This window comes from Microtus ochrogaster, unplaced genomic scaffold, assembly GCF_000317375.1.
Source record: "Microtus ochrogaster isolate Prairie Vole_2 unplaced genomic scaffold, MicOch1.0 UNK130, whole genome shotgun sequence".
NCBI lineage: Eukaryota > Metazoa > Chordata > Mammalia > Rodentia > Cricetidae > Microtus > Microtus ochrogaster.
Window position 1 is genome coordinate 507475 of NW_004949228.1, and position 12564 is coordinate 520038.

The window sequence follows — 12564 nt, forward strand, 5'->3', positions numbered from 1 at the left end:
CCTCATTACAGATGGTTGTGAGCCACCATGTGGTTGCCGGGAATTGAACTCAGGACCTTTGGAAGAGCAGGCAATGCTCTCAACCACTGAGCCATCTCTCCAGCCCGAGATGTATTTCTTGTATGCAGAAGAGGGATGGATTCTGTTTCGTATCCAATCTGTTAGCCTGTGCCTTTTTATGGGTGAGTTGAGTCCATTTACATTAAGGGATATTAATGACCAGTGGTTGCTATCTCTTTTTAATGTAGTTTTCATTGTTGGTGAGACTCATGGAACTGTCCCTCAGCTATGATGAAATTTTAATTACCCCAGTCTTACACAGTTACTTGTTCTTAGAGTTTTCTGAAAATTTATGAGTCTTTTCATTGCCAACTACCTACTGCAGGAGGAGATTTCTTTCACCAACGTTGTGAACAGTAAAAATTGATAATTATAAACATGAATATTTAAGTGGCAGATTAACAGCATGATCATTAATAAACATAATTTCTGTCTTTGGACTTATACTTTGAAGCCTTGCTTTGTGACTATGGCATGAATTCCTCTCTGGATCAGGACTCAAATCCAGCACAGAGATTGGTTGGTTATGCCAATAAGCAGTTTTGCCAATGTTGCACCAGTATATACACTTTGACCAGTAGGCTAGTATTTTAAGGATTCAGGGTTTATGAGTAAGACTATTAACATATTTTCTTTGCCAGTAACCTTCGCATGACCTAACAGTTCTATGAAAGTACGCCAGTTGGGGAAAATTTCTTGTAAGTTCAAGATTGTTCTCTCTTAATCTTGAAGCCAAACTGTTTGGTGTTTCCAGCAACACCATGTACTTAGGATGGCAAAACAAGGCCACTGGCACCTGCTTTTATTGGGATTCCATTTGAGCCTCGCTCACCAGTAATTCCTAGGCAGATAACTAGTACTTGGTACAGAAAGTTTCATTTACTAGCCCTGGAGTCTGTAGCACCATTATTCACACATGTGGGAACCTCTGTTCAAAGTTTTAAAATTATATTTACTATTAACCTGTAAGGCAGTAGGATTTCATGAAGCTTCTTCATACATTCTTCCTTTTGGTTAGGTCTTGTACTCTTTTTCTTTTATTCTTGCCCCATCCCCTGTTAGATATTTATGTGGGAGACCAGAAAAGTGGCACATTCCACCTTGACTATAGGTCAGAGAGTTCAGGCCTATTCTTCTCCTTTAAGGTTATTGACAAGAGGTTTGATTCAGGGAGTGGTTGTCTACAGGATGCTTGGCCTAAGGTGTGGTCACTGCATGTCCTGGCTAAACAACAGAATGCTTAACTCAGAATATAGCTACCGGATGTTTTAGGTATTTAAGAGATAATTGCTCTGTTTGTTCTTTATATCATGTTAAAGCAGTCTTTAGCCTTTTCCCTCTCCCACATTGGATTGGAGTATATAAGCATATGGAAAATAAATTTGGGCATATTTAGTATTCACTGAATTGCCCTTCCAACCCTATTCTGTTTCTCTGTCCTTTACTTTTGTATCTCTGTTCCTTCTGTCTAATATTTCTAATCCATATGTCCCTATCCTGGAACAGGCAAACCCCATCAAGGCTGGACCCTGACAGATAGTACCCAATGTGGGGCTCATGACAGATGTTGCCCCCAATGTGGGGGCCCCCAAAAACATTTAGCACACATTATCCAATGCCCACTCATTTTTAGCACACTGTTGCCACTTCTAAGATTGTTATGTACCATCTTAATTGTAGCTTAAATATATATCTTAATGTAACTCCACATAGTCAAGTATTCAAACACATGAGTCTATGGGGACCATTCCTATTAAAACAACATACTCTTTTACTCTTCCTCCTGTATTCCTGTCCCATTTGAAGTTAAAGTTTTCACAAACAATTCCCCATTATTTTATATTATATTGTTTGGAACTTAGTACTAAGTACTGATATTTCAACTTCAGGATCTGTTTTACCTGTTGGGTTAAAAAAACGTTCAACTTCCCAAGTCCTAAGGGAGCTGGAACTTTACAGTAGCTGACCTATCACCTCCTTAAACCATGAATTGTCTCATATATCTTTGATTCTCTAAAATGTTGAGGTTCCTACCAACCCAAAGAATAAAGAAATCTGATTGGTCTGACTGAAAAGCTTACATCCTGTGTCCATTGACCATGATGGATCACATAAGGAAAGCCACTAATCTCTATGTCCTGGATGGGTATAAATTGTAACTAACTTGGCACAGATGTAGTGGTATTTGGAGTTAAATACTTACTAAATGAATGTTCAGGGATGCAATCAACTCAAGAGTCTGTACTATTGGCCATGGCCAGTCAATTTTTGCTGCGCAATTCAATAAATATTTTTGTTTTATGTGGACTCGTGTGCCTGTTTGCATTATTTTAGACTCTCAGACTGTTATGGTTTAGATAAAACACTGCAGATCCCCGAGGGGTGCAGTGGCAGGCCACAAGGGCCATTGGGTCCCAGGTAGGGTGTCACATGGCAGGTGAAAGACCTCAGCAGATCAACCAGTAGCCCAAGGAGCTGTGGTGGGTGAGAGACAGAGATGGATAGGCACGCCATGCAGAGAAAGTGGATATTTATTTAGCGGGTTACGGGGGGAAAGGAGGAAGAAGAGAAGGGGAAAGGAGCAGGGTGGAGGGAGAAAAACAGAGAGAGGGGGAAGGGGAAGGGGAAGGGGGAGAGGAGAATAGAAGCTGTCTCTTCAAGAGAGAGACAGAAAGGAAGGAACTCAGGTCAGAAGTGGAATGAAGATTTGCTTATCTTGGCAAACAGGGGAGGGAGTGGGTAGGGCTTTTCTGTAGTGAGAGCTGTGGGTTGCATTCCTGCCGCCCCAGCTCCTGGTCACCTGGCTAGCTTATACCCCGAAATAACAACACACAAACTGTATTCATTTAAACACTGCTTGGCCCATTATATCTAGCCTCTTCTCAGCTAACTCTCGTACCTGGACTAGCCCATTTCTAATAATGTGTGTAGCACCCCAAGGTGCACTTACCAGGAAGATTCTAGCCTATGTCCATCCTGGGTCGGAGCTTCATCATGTCTGGCTCTAAGAGGAGCTGCATGACGTATGTCTGAGGCATCTTACCTCACTTCCTCTTCCTCCCAGCATTCTGTTCTGTTTACTCCACCCACCTATGTTCTAACCTATGAGGGCAAGCAGTTTCTTTATTTTTTTAACCAATGACCTTCCTCCATCAGGGCTTGTTTCTTAAAGGGACAGGACAGACCATTACACAGACTCCAACAGTAATATGTTTCTATTATAGAACTATTCTCTCTTATTGTTAAGTTGCAAAATGATATGCTCCCATGGCTTCTTCATGGCCATGTCATTGTCATTAGAGCTGTCCTTTCAGCATACTGTTACTTTCTTCTAGATCACTCCACTGCTTACTTGAGTCATTCTGCCCACAGGATTCCTACTCTCTAACTTCATATCACCTTTTTTCTACTATTCATGCCATCTTCCTACGTGTTTCACTACTGCTTCATGGCTTCTACATGTAGTCTTACTTGAATGTTGGAAACCATCTTTCACAAATATACCATTTACCAGAGTAGGGGCATGGGGATTAGAAAAATAAGTAAAGAGAAAGAAGATATGAGTGAAAATAATAAAACAGAAACAACAGACAGTACCAGAAAGGAGTTCCAGTGAATACTAAAATTGCCCACATTTAACTTTCCATACACTTTTATACCCCAATACAATATGGAGAAGAAAGCAAAAGACTGTTTTAACATGATTCAAAGGACAACTCGAACTTTCCCCAATACTTGAGACATCAAGTCATTAATTCTTGAGAAAACCATTCCATTGTTTAGGCAGTGAACCCACCATAGACCAAGTATTCTGAAGGCAGCCACTCCCTAGGTAAAACCTCATAATTCAAAAGAAAGAGCAGAAGTATGCTTGAATTCTCTGACCTTTGGTCAGAGTGGAGAGGATACACCTCCATGGTCATCTTAATGTCCAAAACACCAAGTAACCACTCCCTGGGTCAGGGTGTGTAGCCACAGTTGTTGAACTCTGTGACCTCCAGACAAAGTGAAATAGGCTCATATTTTTTGGCCTCCACACTTGCATGAGAACACAAGTTTGAAGCTAGCTCATACATTTTCATTGAACCATGTGTCAGGTGATGGATATATATCTCAAACCCATTTCTTAGTAGCTGTCCATAAAGCAGCAATGAACATGATGGCCAAGTGCTCATTGGTAAAATGGCAAGTCTGTGCAGTTCATGTCCAGGAGTGGATATTATGTATCAGTTTCCTCTGAGATTAAACCCTTCATTCTTGGAGGGAAGTCCTTAAACACAGGAAATTAAGAGAGGTAAAGGAACAGGATGATCTAAGGCAGTATAGTTCTCAACCATCCTAAAATATTCTGACCTTTTGATAATGTTCCTCATGTGTGGTGACTTAAAATATAAAAGTATTTTACTTTCTCCCTCATAACTAATTTTGCTACTGTTATTAATCATAATGTAAATATCAGATATGCCATATATCTGATAGGTGACGCCAAAAGGGTCCTGACACAAGAGTTGATTTCCACTCTTGTGAAATATGTTATCTTGCAGAGAAGCTCCCAAACTCAGAAATAGACAAGTTAATAGTTTTAGAAAGTCACCAAAACTGAGGAGATTCACTAATGCCTCCTACCTCAAACATATATAATTAGTAATTACTGCTGACACTTGGAGACAAGCTGAGTTGCATAGAAGATGTTCAATCCAGCCATAAAGCAGACAATGGTCAAGCTGCCAGACCAGACAAGACAAACTGCCTAGAGGAGGTAGTGAGTGTCTTGAGCTGCCTTCAGGCTGTGCAGTGGTCCTCAGGTTTCCAGCTCCATTACCCATCAACATCACAGGGTGACACAGCTGTCATTGAGTCCTTTGTGCTTCTGTAAGTCACCCCAATAAAATGCATTGGTTCATTTGACTTTAGAGATGACTCAGTAGTTAAGAGCACTGTCTCTCTCTCAGAAGACTCATTTTAAATTCCTAGCACCCCTCACATGGGCACCCAATCTGTAATCTCAACTCCAGGGCATCCAATGCTCTTGTCTGGCCACAGTGAGTACCAGGGACATCCAAGGAACACAAATATACATGCACACAAAACACTCTGATTAAGAAAACAAACACAAACCTCATTAGTTCACCAAGTTAGACTTTGTCCCAGCTTTGGTTTGTCATTGCTTTCTTATCTGCCATAAGTAGACGTATGTCATTGATTCCACAGAAAGTGTCACGCATCTGTGCTTTGTATCACACTGTAGTCTTCTTTCATTTATTCATTTATTAGGTGTACATCTAGACTTATTTCAAAAGTTGGTTTCTAGTTCTCACTAGAAAACAGTGTATGACATCCTTTTCCCACATGTATGCCAACATTAGTTATCAATCTATTCCTGATGATTGACATTGTAACTGGGGCACCATGGAAACTTTAAAAAGTCTTAGTCTGCCTTTTCTTGATAGGTATATAACTTGCTTGTTTGTTTCTTTTGCTTCTAGTTTGGGTTTGTTGTTGGATGTTCATCTGTTTTCTTTTTTTACATTTTGAATTTTGAATTTTTTATATTATTAGAATATTTCTCCTCTCACTTTCCTACAGACAAATCCTCCCATATACTTTCAAATCATTGTGCCTTTCTCATTATGTATTATTGCATACATATATGTCTATGTCTACACATATATAGTTCTAAATAACCTATTTAATAAATACCTTACTTGTATATTTTCAGTGTTGACCATTTGGTATTGAACAGCCTATTGGTGTGCTCTTCCCTGCAGAAGACTATTTCTTCTGCTTCCAGCATCCCCCAGTTGCTTGTAGTTTTCTTGTAGGGTTGAGGCATTGTGGGCTTTTTGCCATCCACTTTGGCATTTCCATTGTTCTTGTCTTTGTCCAGCTCATGTTGGGAAGTCATGTTGCTGAGATTTTTATAGACAAAGCTTCTGGCATTGTTAGCTGTGATGGTTATTCTTGGTTGTCAACTTGACTACATCTGGAATGAATTACAATCCAAAAATGGAGAGCACACTGGTGATATTCTTTTTGCTTGTGTTGAAAAGATTAACTCCACTTCTAGCCTGGAACTTTGAGATAGCAAGACAAATGTCATTAATCTACTTCTTAAGGCTGGAGGACATGCACCTTTGATTAGAATAGGTAAATTGGAAAATAGACCTCTAATCTGGGCTACACTTTCTGCTGAAAGCCTATATAAGGACCTGGAAATAGGGATCATTTTGCTGATTGCCCATTCGTTGTCTGAATTTCTTGCTAGCACATTTATTCCTTCACTGGCATTGGAGCCTATTTCTTTTAAATTCTAGCATATATTGAAGACTAGCCAAGACATCCAGTCTTTTGGACTAAGCAAAAACTGAAATTTTGGACTTTCTGTTATATTCAGTCCTTGTTGGATTTGCTGGACAGTCTGTAAGTCATCCAATAAATCTCTATTATATATATACATATATATGAATATATATTCATTCTATAAGTTCTTATACTCTAGAAAACTCTGACTAGTACACTAGGAGACACACTCTCACAATAAACTCCCTGGTACTCTGCTTTTTTAAATCTTTCCACCCCCTCTTCAAAAAACAATGTTAAAGTCATAGGAACAGGAATGTTTCACAGATGTATCCAGTGGGCCTGGACTCTAAAACTCTGCATTTTGATTATTTGTGGATTTTTGCAGTGGTCCCTTTGAAAAGAGGTATTTCCTTGATGAGGGGTAAAGACTAAACTTACCTGTGTACAAAGAAAAATGTTTAGTTGTTTTTTAGATGATGGTTTAGTAAAGTGGTGGTTGTTTGTTATCCTCCAAGATTCATGTCTTCACCAGCATTAGTAGGTAGTTAGAGCTCCAATACCCAGTTATGATGTCCAAACTTTTGTTAAGAGGGTCTTAAGTTCAATGAAAGAGATGTTGCTTTCCACCCTAGTATGTGTGTACTACATTCTTATGTCTATTGTGCCAGAATTACAGTTGATGTGGTTCATAAGTTCACATGATACTTCTGGTATCATGAAAGCTATTTCTCAGGAAACAATTTACATTATTTGAGACAATGTCACTGCGCACATCCACCTGTTTGAGACTCACTATGTATTACTGACTGGCCATGAACTCAATTCCCTTTGCCTGCGCCTCCTGAGTACTGGTTAAACAGCTTGCCTAACCTTGCCCAACTCTATGTTTTTCATTATCTGTCCTTTTTGTTTGCTTGTTTTTCGGAGACAGCATTTTGCTGTGTTGTCCTTGATGACCTGGAACTCAGTGTGTAGACGAGGCTTGTCTTGAATTCACAGAGATCGGCCTGCCTCTGCTTCCTGAGTGCTGGGATTAAAGGTGTGTGTCACCATGACCTGTCCTGTTATCATGTCTTGACAATTATCCAAGGTAACTGCACAGTCTACTTGACAGAAGTGTGTGATCAACTGGATCTCTTGTTTATTGAATTTAAAGACTTCTGTTACACTAAATTGGAAACTCTAATTGAAATAGATGAATATAACATACCAGGTAAATATAACCTACCAAATTTGAACAACATTAAATAAATAAGCAAAACTATTATTTGTTTATTTATTTATTATATATAACTACAAGTAGTATTACATTTAAGCTGGCATAAAATACCACCTTTAAAACAACCCCATGACTAGACTGCCAGGATTCTATCAGAACTTCAGAGAAAAACTAACAGCAAAGCTGCTACCTAAAAATACTTCCTGTCACAAGAAAGGAAGGCTTCTTTGCCCTAAGTACTAATTGATATTACACTAGATAATGGGCTGAGCGTGGTAGCACAGGCCACATTGTAGGGGCAGAAGTAGGTAGATCTCAGTGAGTTCAAGGACAGCCTGGTCTTCAATGTGAGTTCCAAACAAGCCAAGGATATTACACAGAGAAACTCTATCTTGAAAAAACAATAAATAAATAGATAAACAAACAAATAAATAAATAACACCACTAGATAATGATACAACCAAAAGCAATCTATAGACTGATACATTCATTTTTTAAAAAATTCCTGAGGTTGGGATGGTGGCAAATGTTTTTAATCCCACCACTCTTGATGAACAGACTGGCTGATCTCTGGGACTTCAAGGCCAGCCTAGTTTACTCTAAAAAAGCTAGTTTTACTTTCAGTTTATTTATATGATGGATTACATTGATAGATTTTCATATGATGAACCAGCCCTGCATCACTGGGATGAAGCGTACTTGATAATAATGGATAATTTTTTGATGTGCTCTTGGATTCGGTTTGCCAGTATTTTATTGAGAATTTTGCATCGATGTTCATGAGTGAGATTGGTCTGTAATTCTTTCTTGGTTGAGTCTTTGTGTGGTTTTGGTATCAGGGTAACTGCAGCTTCATAAAAGGAGTTTGGCAATGACTCTTCTGTTTCTATTTTGTGAAACATATTAAGGAGTATAGGTATTAGCTCTTCTTGGTGGGTTGGCAAGAAACTTGACTCTAGAGGGGTTCCCAGGTGTCCAAGGAGATGTCCCCAGCTAGGTCCCTGGGCAGCAAAGGAGAGGGTACCTGAAATGCCCCTCTCCCATAGACACACTGATGAATATCTTGCATATCACCATAGAACCTTCATCTAGCAATGGATGGAGATAGAGACAGAGACCCACATTGGAGCACTGGACTGAGCTCCCAAGGTCCAGATGAAGAACAGATGGAGGGAGAACTTGAGCAAGGAAGTCAGGACTGCAAGGGGTGCATCAACCCACTGAGAAGGTGGGACTGATCTAATGGGAGCTCACCAAGGCCAGCTGGACTGGGACTGAACGAGCATGTGATCAGACTGGACTCTCTGAATGTGGCTGACAATGAGGGTTGACTGAGAAAATAATGTCACTGGGTTTTGATTCTACTGCATGTACTGGCTTTTTGGGTGCCTAGTCTGTTTGGATGCTCACCTTCCTAGACCTGGATGGAGGGGAGAGGGCCTTGGACTTCCCACAGGGCAGGGCACCCTGACTTCTCTTAGGACTGGAGAGGGAGGGGGAAAGGGGGGAGTGGGCGAGAAATGGGAGGAGGGGAGAAGGTGGAAATTTTTAATAAATAAATAAATAAATAAATTTTTAAAAAAGCTAGTTTTAGGAATGCCAGGGTTACACAGAGAAACCCTGTTGCAAAAAAACAAAAACAAAAACAAAACAAAAATCTATTATTAGCTATTTCACACTCACACATCTATGTATATATATATACACACATATATATGTATATATATATACACACACACATTTTGTGTGTGTTTGTGCATGCACACTTCAAAGAGTGCCCACTCTCGCTCATACTCTCCATTATCCTAATCAACAATTCTAATAAATTTCTCTGTTATGTTCCTCTCTATTCATTTTCCTTTGGGATCTTCAGAGATTAAGCAGGCTTATTGTGAGACTGTGTGTTTGAAGCTATGTGTTGGAGTCTGGTGGGTTCAGTAGAGGACTACAGCTAACAGCAGTGAATCTTTTCCTACAATCCACCCAGAGACATTTGAGACTTAACGAAAGGAACCTTGTAAGCCTTTCCCTTTCCTAGACTGATGTGGTCTAGTGTGAAGTCAATGCAGGTAAGTACAGCTGCTGTTGGTTACTGATGACAACGGCTGTATGGAGTCTAGAGAATGGCACATCTTAGCCCTTCCTCCTCTTTCCCTTATTTCCTTTCCTCCTCCTCTTCTTCAGTTTTCCCAAATCCATAGGTGGATGGTGTAACTGATGTGTTCAGGGCTGGTACCACATACCATATTTATTTTCTGAATCTAGGATAGCCAGTAGTCTCTGCATTCAACATTGCATAAAAATTCTATATTTTATCTAAAAAGCACCGTTAACATGAGTCACAAAAGAACTTGTTTCTGAGTTAGAAAAAAATGGTAAGACCACCATCTAGTGGTGAGAACAGTACATCACAAGATGAACCCAGTGTTGGGTTGTTAGCAATGGACAGTGATTTCTTTTCAAAATCCAAGTTCCTGTAATGTCTCTTACCATGGACCAGTTGCAGTATTTGGTTTTGGCTTGTCACATCTCTGTAGGAGATGGAAAGCTGGCATCCAAATTTAGCCTGTTATCGTTTGGCGTCCATATTGGGTTTCACAGTTTGAGTTGATGTGGACGACTGACCAGGTCTCTTCCTCTTCATGTGGTAGCCTTTATCCAACCAGCTGGACCTCTTTACACCCACCTATAAATTCCCCAGGTTTCCAGAGGACCTAGCTGGTCATTTCCAGTCCCTCAATGGAGGATCATTTCCTAGTGCTGACTTAAGGTCAGATCACCAACTTTGTATGGCCAACATTCAACTGAAACTTAGGAGAGGCACACCAAGCAAGATAAACAAGAATATCAATCATAAACAACCGATGAACCAGCTATATGGAGAGAGTACAAGAGAATCACTGAAAAAAAAAGATGAGGGAAACTATTAAACAACCCTCTACAAATATAGAAAGCAAATGGGAGGAAATCAAGGAGTTATACAGAAGACTTCAAAGGAGATGATGCTTGGTTATGAAAAAAAGGGCAACACCAGTAGAATGGCTTACTGCAGAGATGATAAACCTGGCAGAAGAAAGAAGGACCCTAAAGAGCAAACAAAAAGGAAACCGCAGGTAGCAAAACACAACTATCTGTTCAGGAAGATCAAAAGAAGAGTGAAGAAGGATAAAACTGGACTCCATATTATAACACATCTTCTCTATGAAACTATCAGACTGATAACTGCTATATATGCTCCTAAGATTCGGGTGATTAAAGATGGGCAAGGTCATTTGTTAACAGAACCAGGGGAAGTAAAGCAAAGATGGAGACAATACCTCAACACCCTGTACAATGACCCTAATGCTGTCAATGAAAAACACTTCGACAGCCACTTGAACCACCAGAGATGATGAGGAAATATTAAGTATTGACAGGAGAGAGATCGAGGAAGCTATCAAGGGAGCAAAATGCAAGAAGGCACCAGGAGTGGGTGGCCCTGAGGAGGAGATGGCAGCCACTACAATAGACTCAGGGGCCGAGGCGCTTCTCAGATTCTTCAGGGAGATATGGGAACACAAAGTGAACCCACAGAATGGAAACGCTAGGTCATAATTCCCATATACAAGAAGGACAAGCTGGACTGCTCCAATTACAGGAGCATTGGTTTGTTGTGCCTTAGCAGCAAGATTCTCTCCTCCATTATCTTGCAAAGGACCAAGGGCAAAACAGAGGAAATCCCAGCAGAGGCCCAGAGCGGATTCAGATCTAACAGGAAGGAGCAAAATTGATCAGATTTTCACTGGCAGAAAAATGAGAGTAACTTAGAAAAGACTTAAATGTGTGTTACATCGACTTCAGGAAGGCATTTGATATCATTTGGAGGAATGGACTTTGGGAAATAATGGGTTCTACAGGTACCCAGAGAAAATCATAAGAATACTAGAAAATGCCTACAACAATACCTTTGCAACAGTCAAAGCCTTTGAAGAACTAAGTGATTAGTTTAAGAAAATCATAGTAAAGTTGCAGGGATACATCCTCTCATTACTACTCTTTAATATATTCCTGGAATTAATAATAGCAAGAGCCCTGGAAGATGAAGAGATAGGCATGCAGATAGGTGGTGTACAAATCAATAACTTGAATTTCGCTGACGATGCCACACTACTTGCTGAAAGTCCAAATGAGCTGCAGGCCAAGAAAAATAGAGTGGTGGAAGCCAGTGAAAACTTGGTAATAATGTAAACACAGAGAAGACTGAGATATAACACATGGGAAGGGATTTTAACATTGTAATAAAGAATCAGAACCTCAAGCAAACAGTCAATTTTGTCTGTCTGGAAGGAAATCTTAGTTCAAAAGAGGAACTATTTTAGATGTCAGGAGGCAGATAGGGATAGTGAGGGCTGCATTTCAGGCACTAGTAAAAGTTTGGTCTGCGAGAGACATTACGACAACAACAAAATTACAAGTATATGAGACACTTGTCTTGAACTGCCTTCTTTACAACTCCAAAAACTGGACAATGAAACACTCTCCTCATAGCAGTGGCTAAATGTGTTTGAGAAGGAGACATCCGGAGGATTCTAGGCATCATATGAAGAGACAGGATGCACAAGGATGACATTAAGAAACATCTCCCATCTACAGAAGGAAGTAAACTACAGGGTAGCAACGGCTTGAGATACTTTAGCCATGTTATGGGAATGATCAATGGCAGATACCCGAAGATGGTACTGCTTGGAGGAGTGCTCGGGATAAGGTGAAGAGGGAGGCCCTAAAAACGCTGAATAGATATCGTAAAGGAAGAGGTGGAACCTTGGGTATGACAACGACACAAGCATCTAGGACTGCACAGGATAGGAAGAACTGGAGAACGGTCATAAACGGAACGAGCATTGCCGGGTCATGAATGATTATGATGATGATGATGATGATGATGATGATGATGATGATGATGATGATGATGATGATGATGATGATGATGATGATGATTTAGT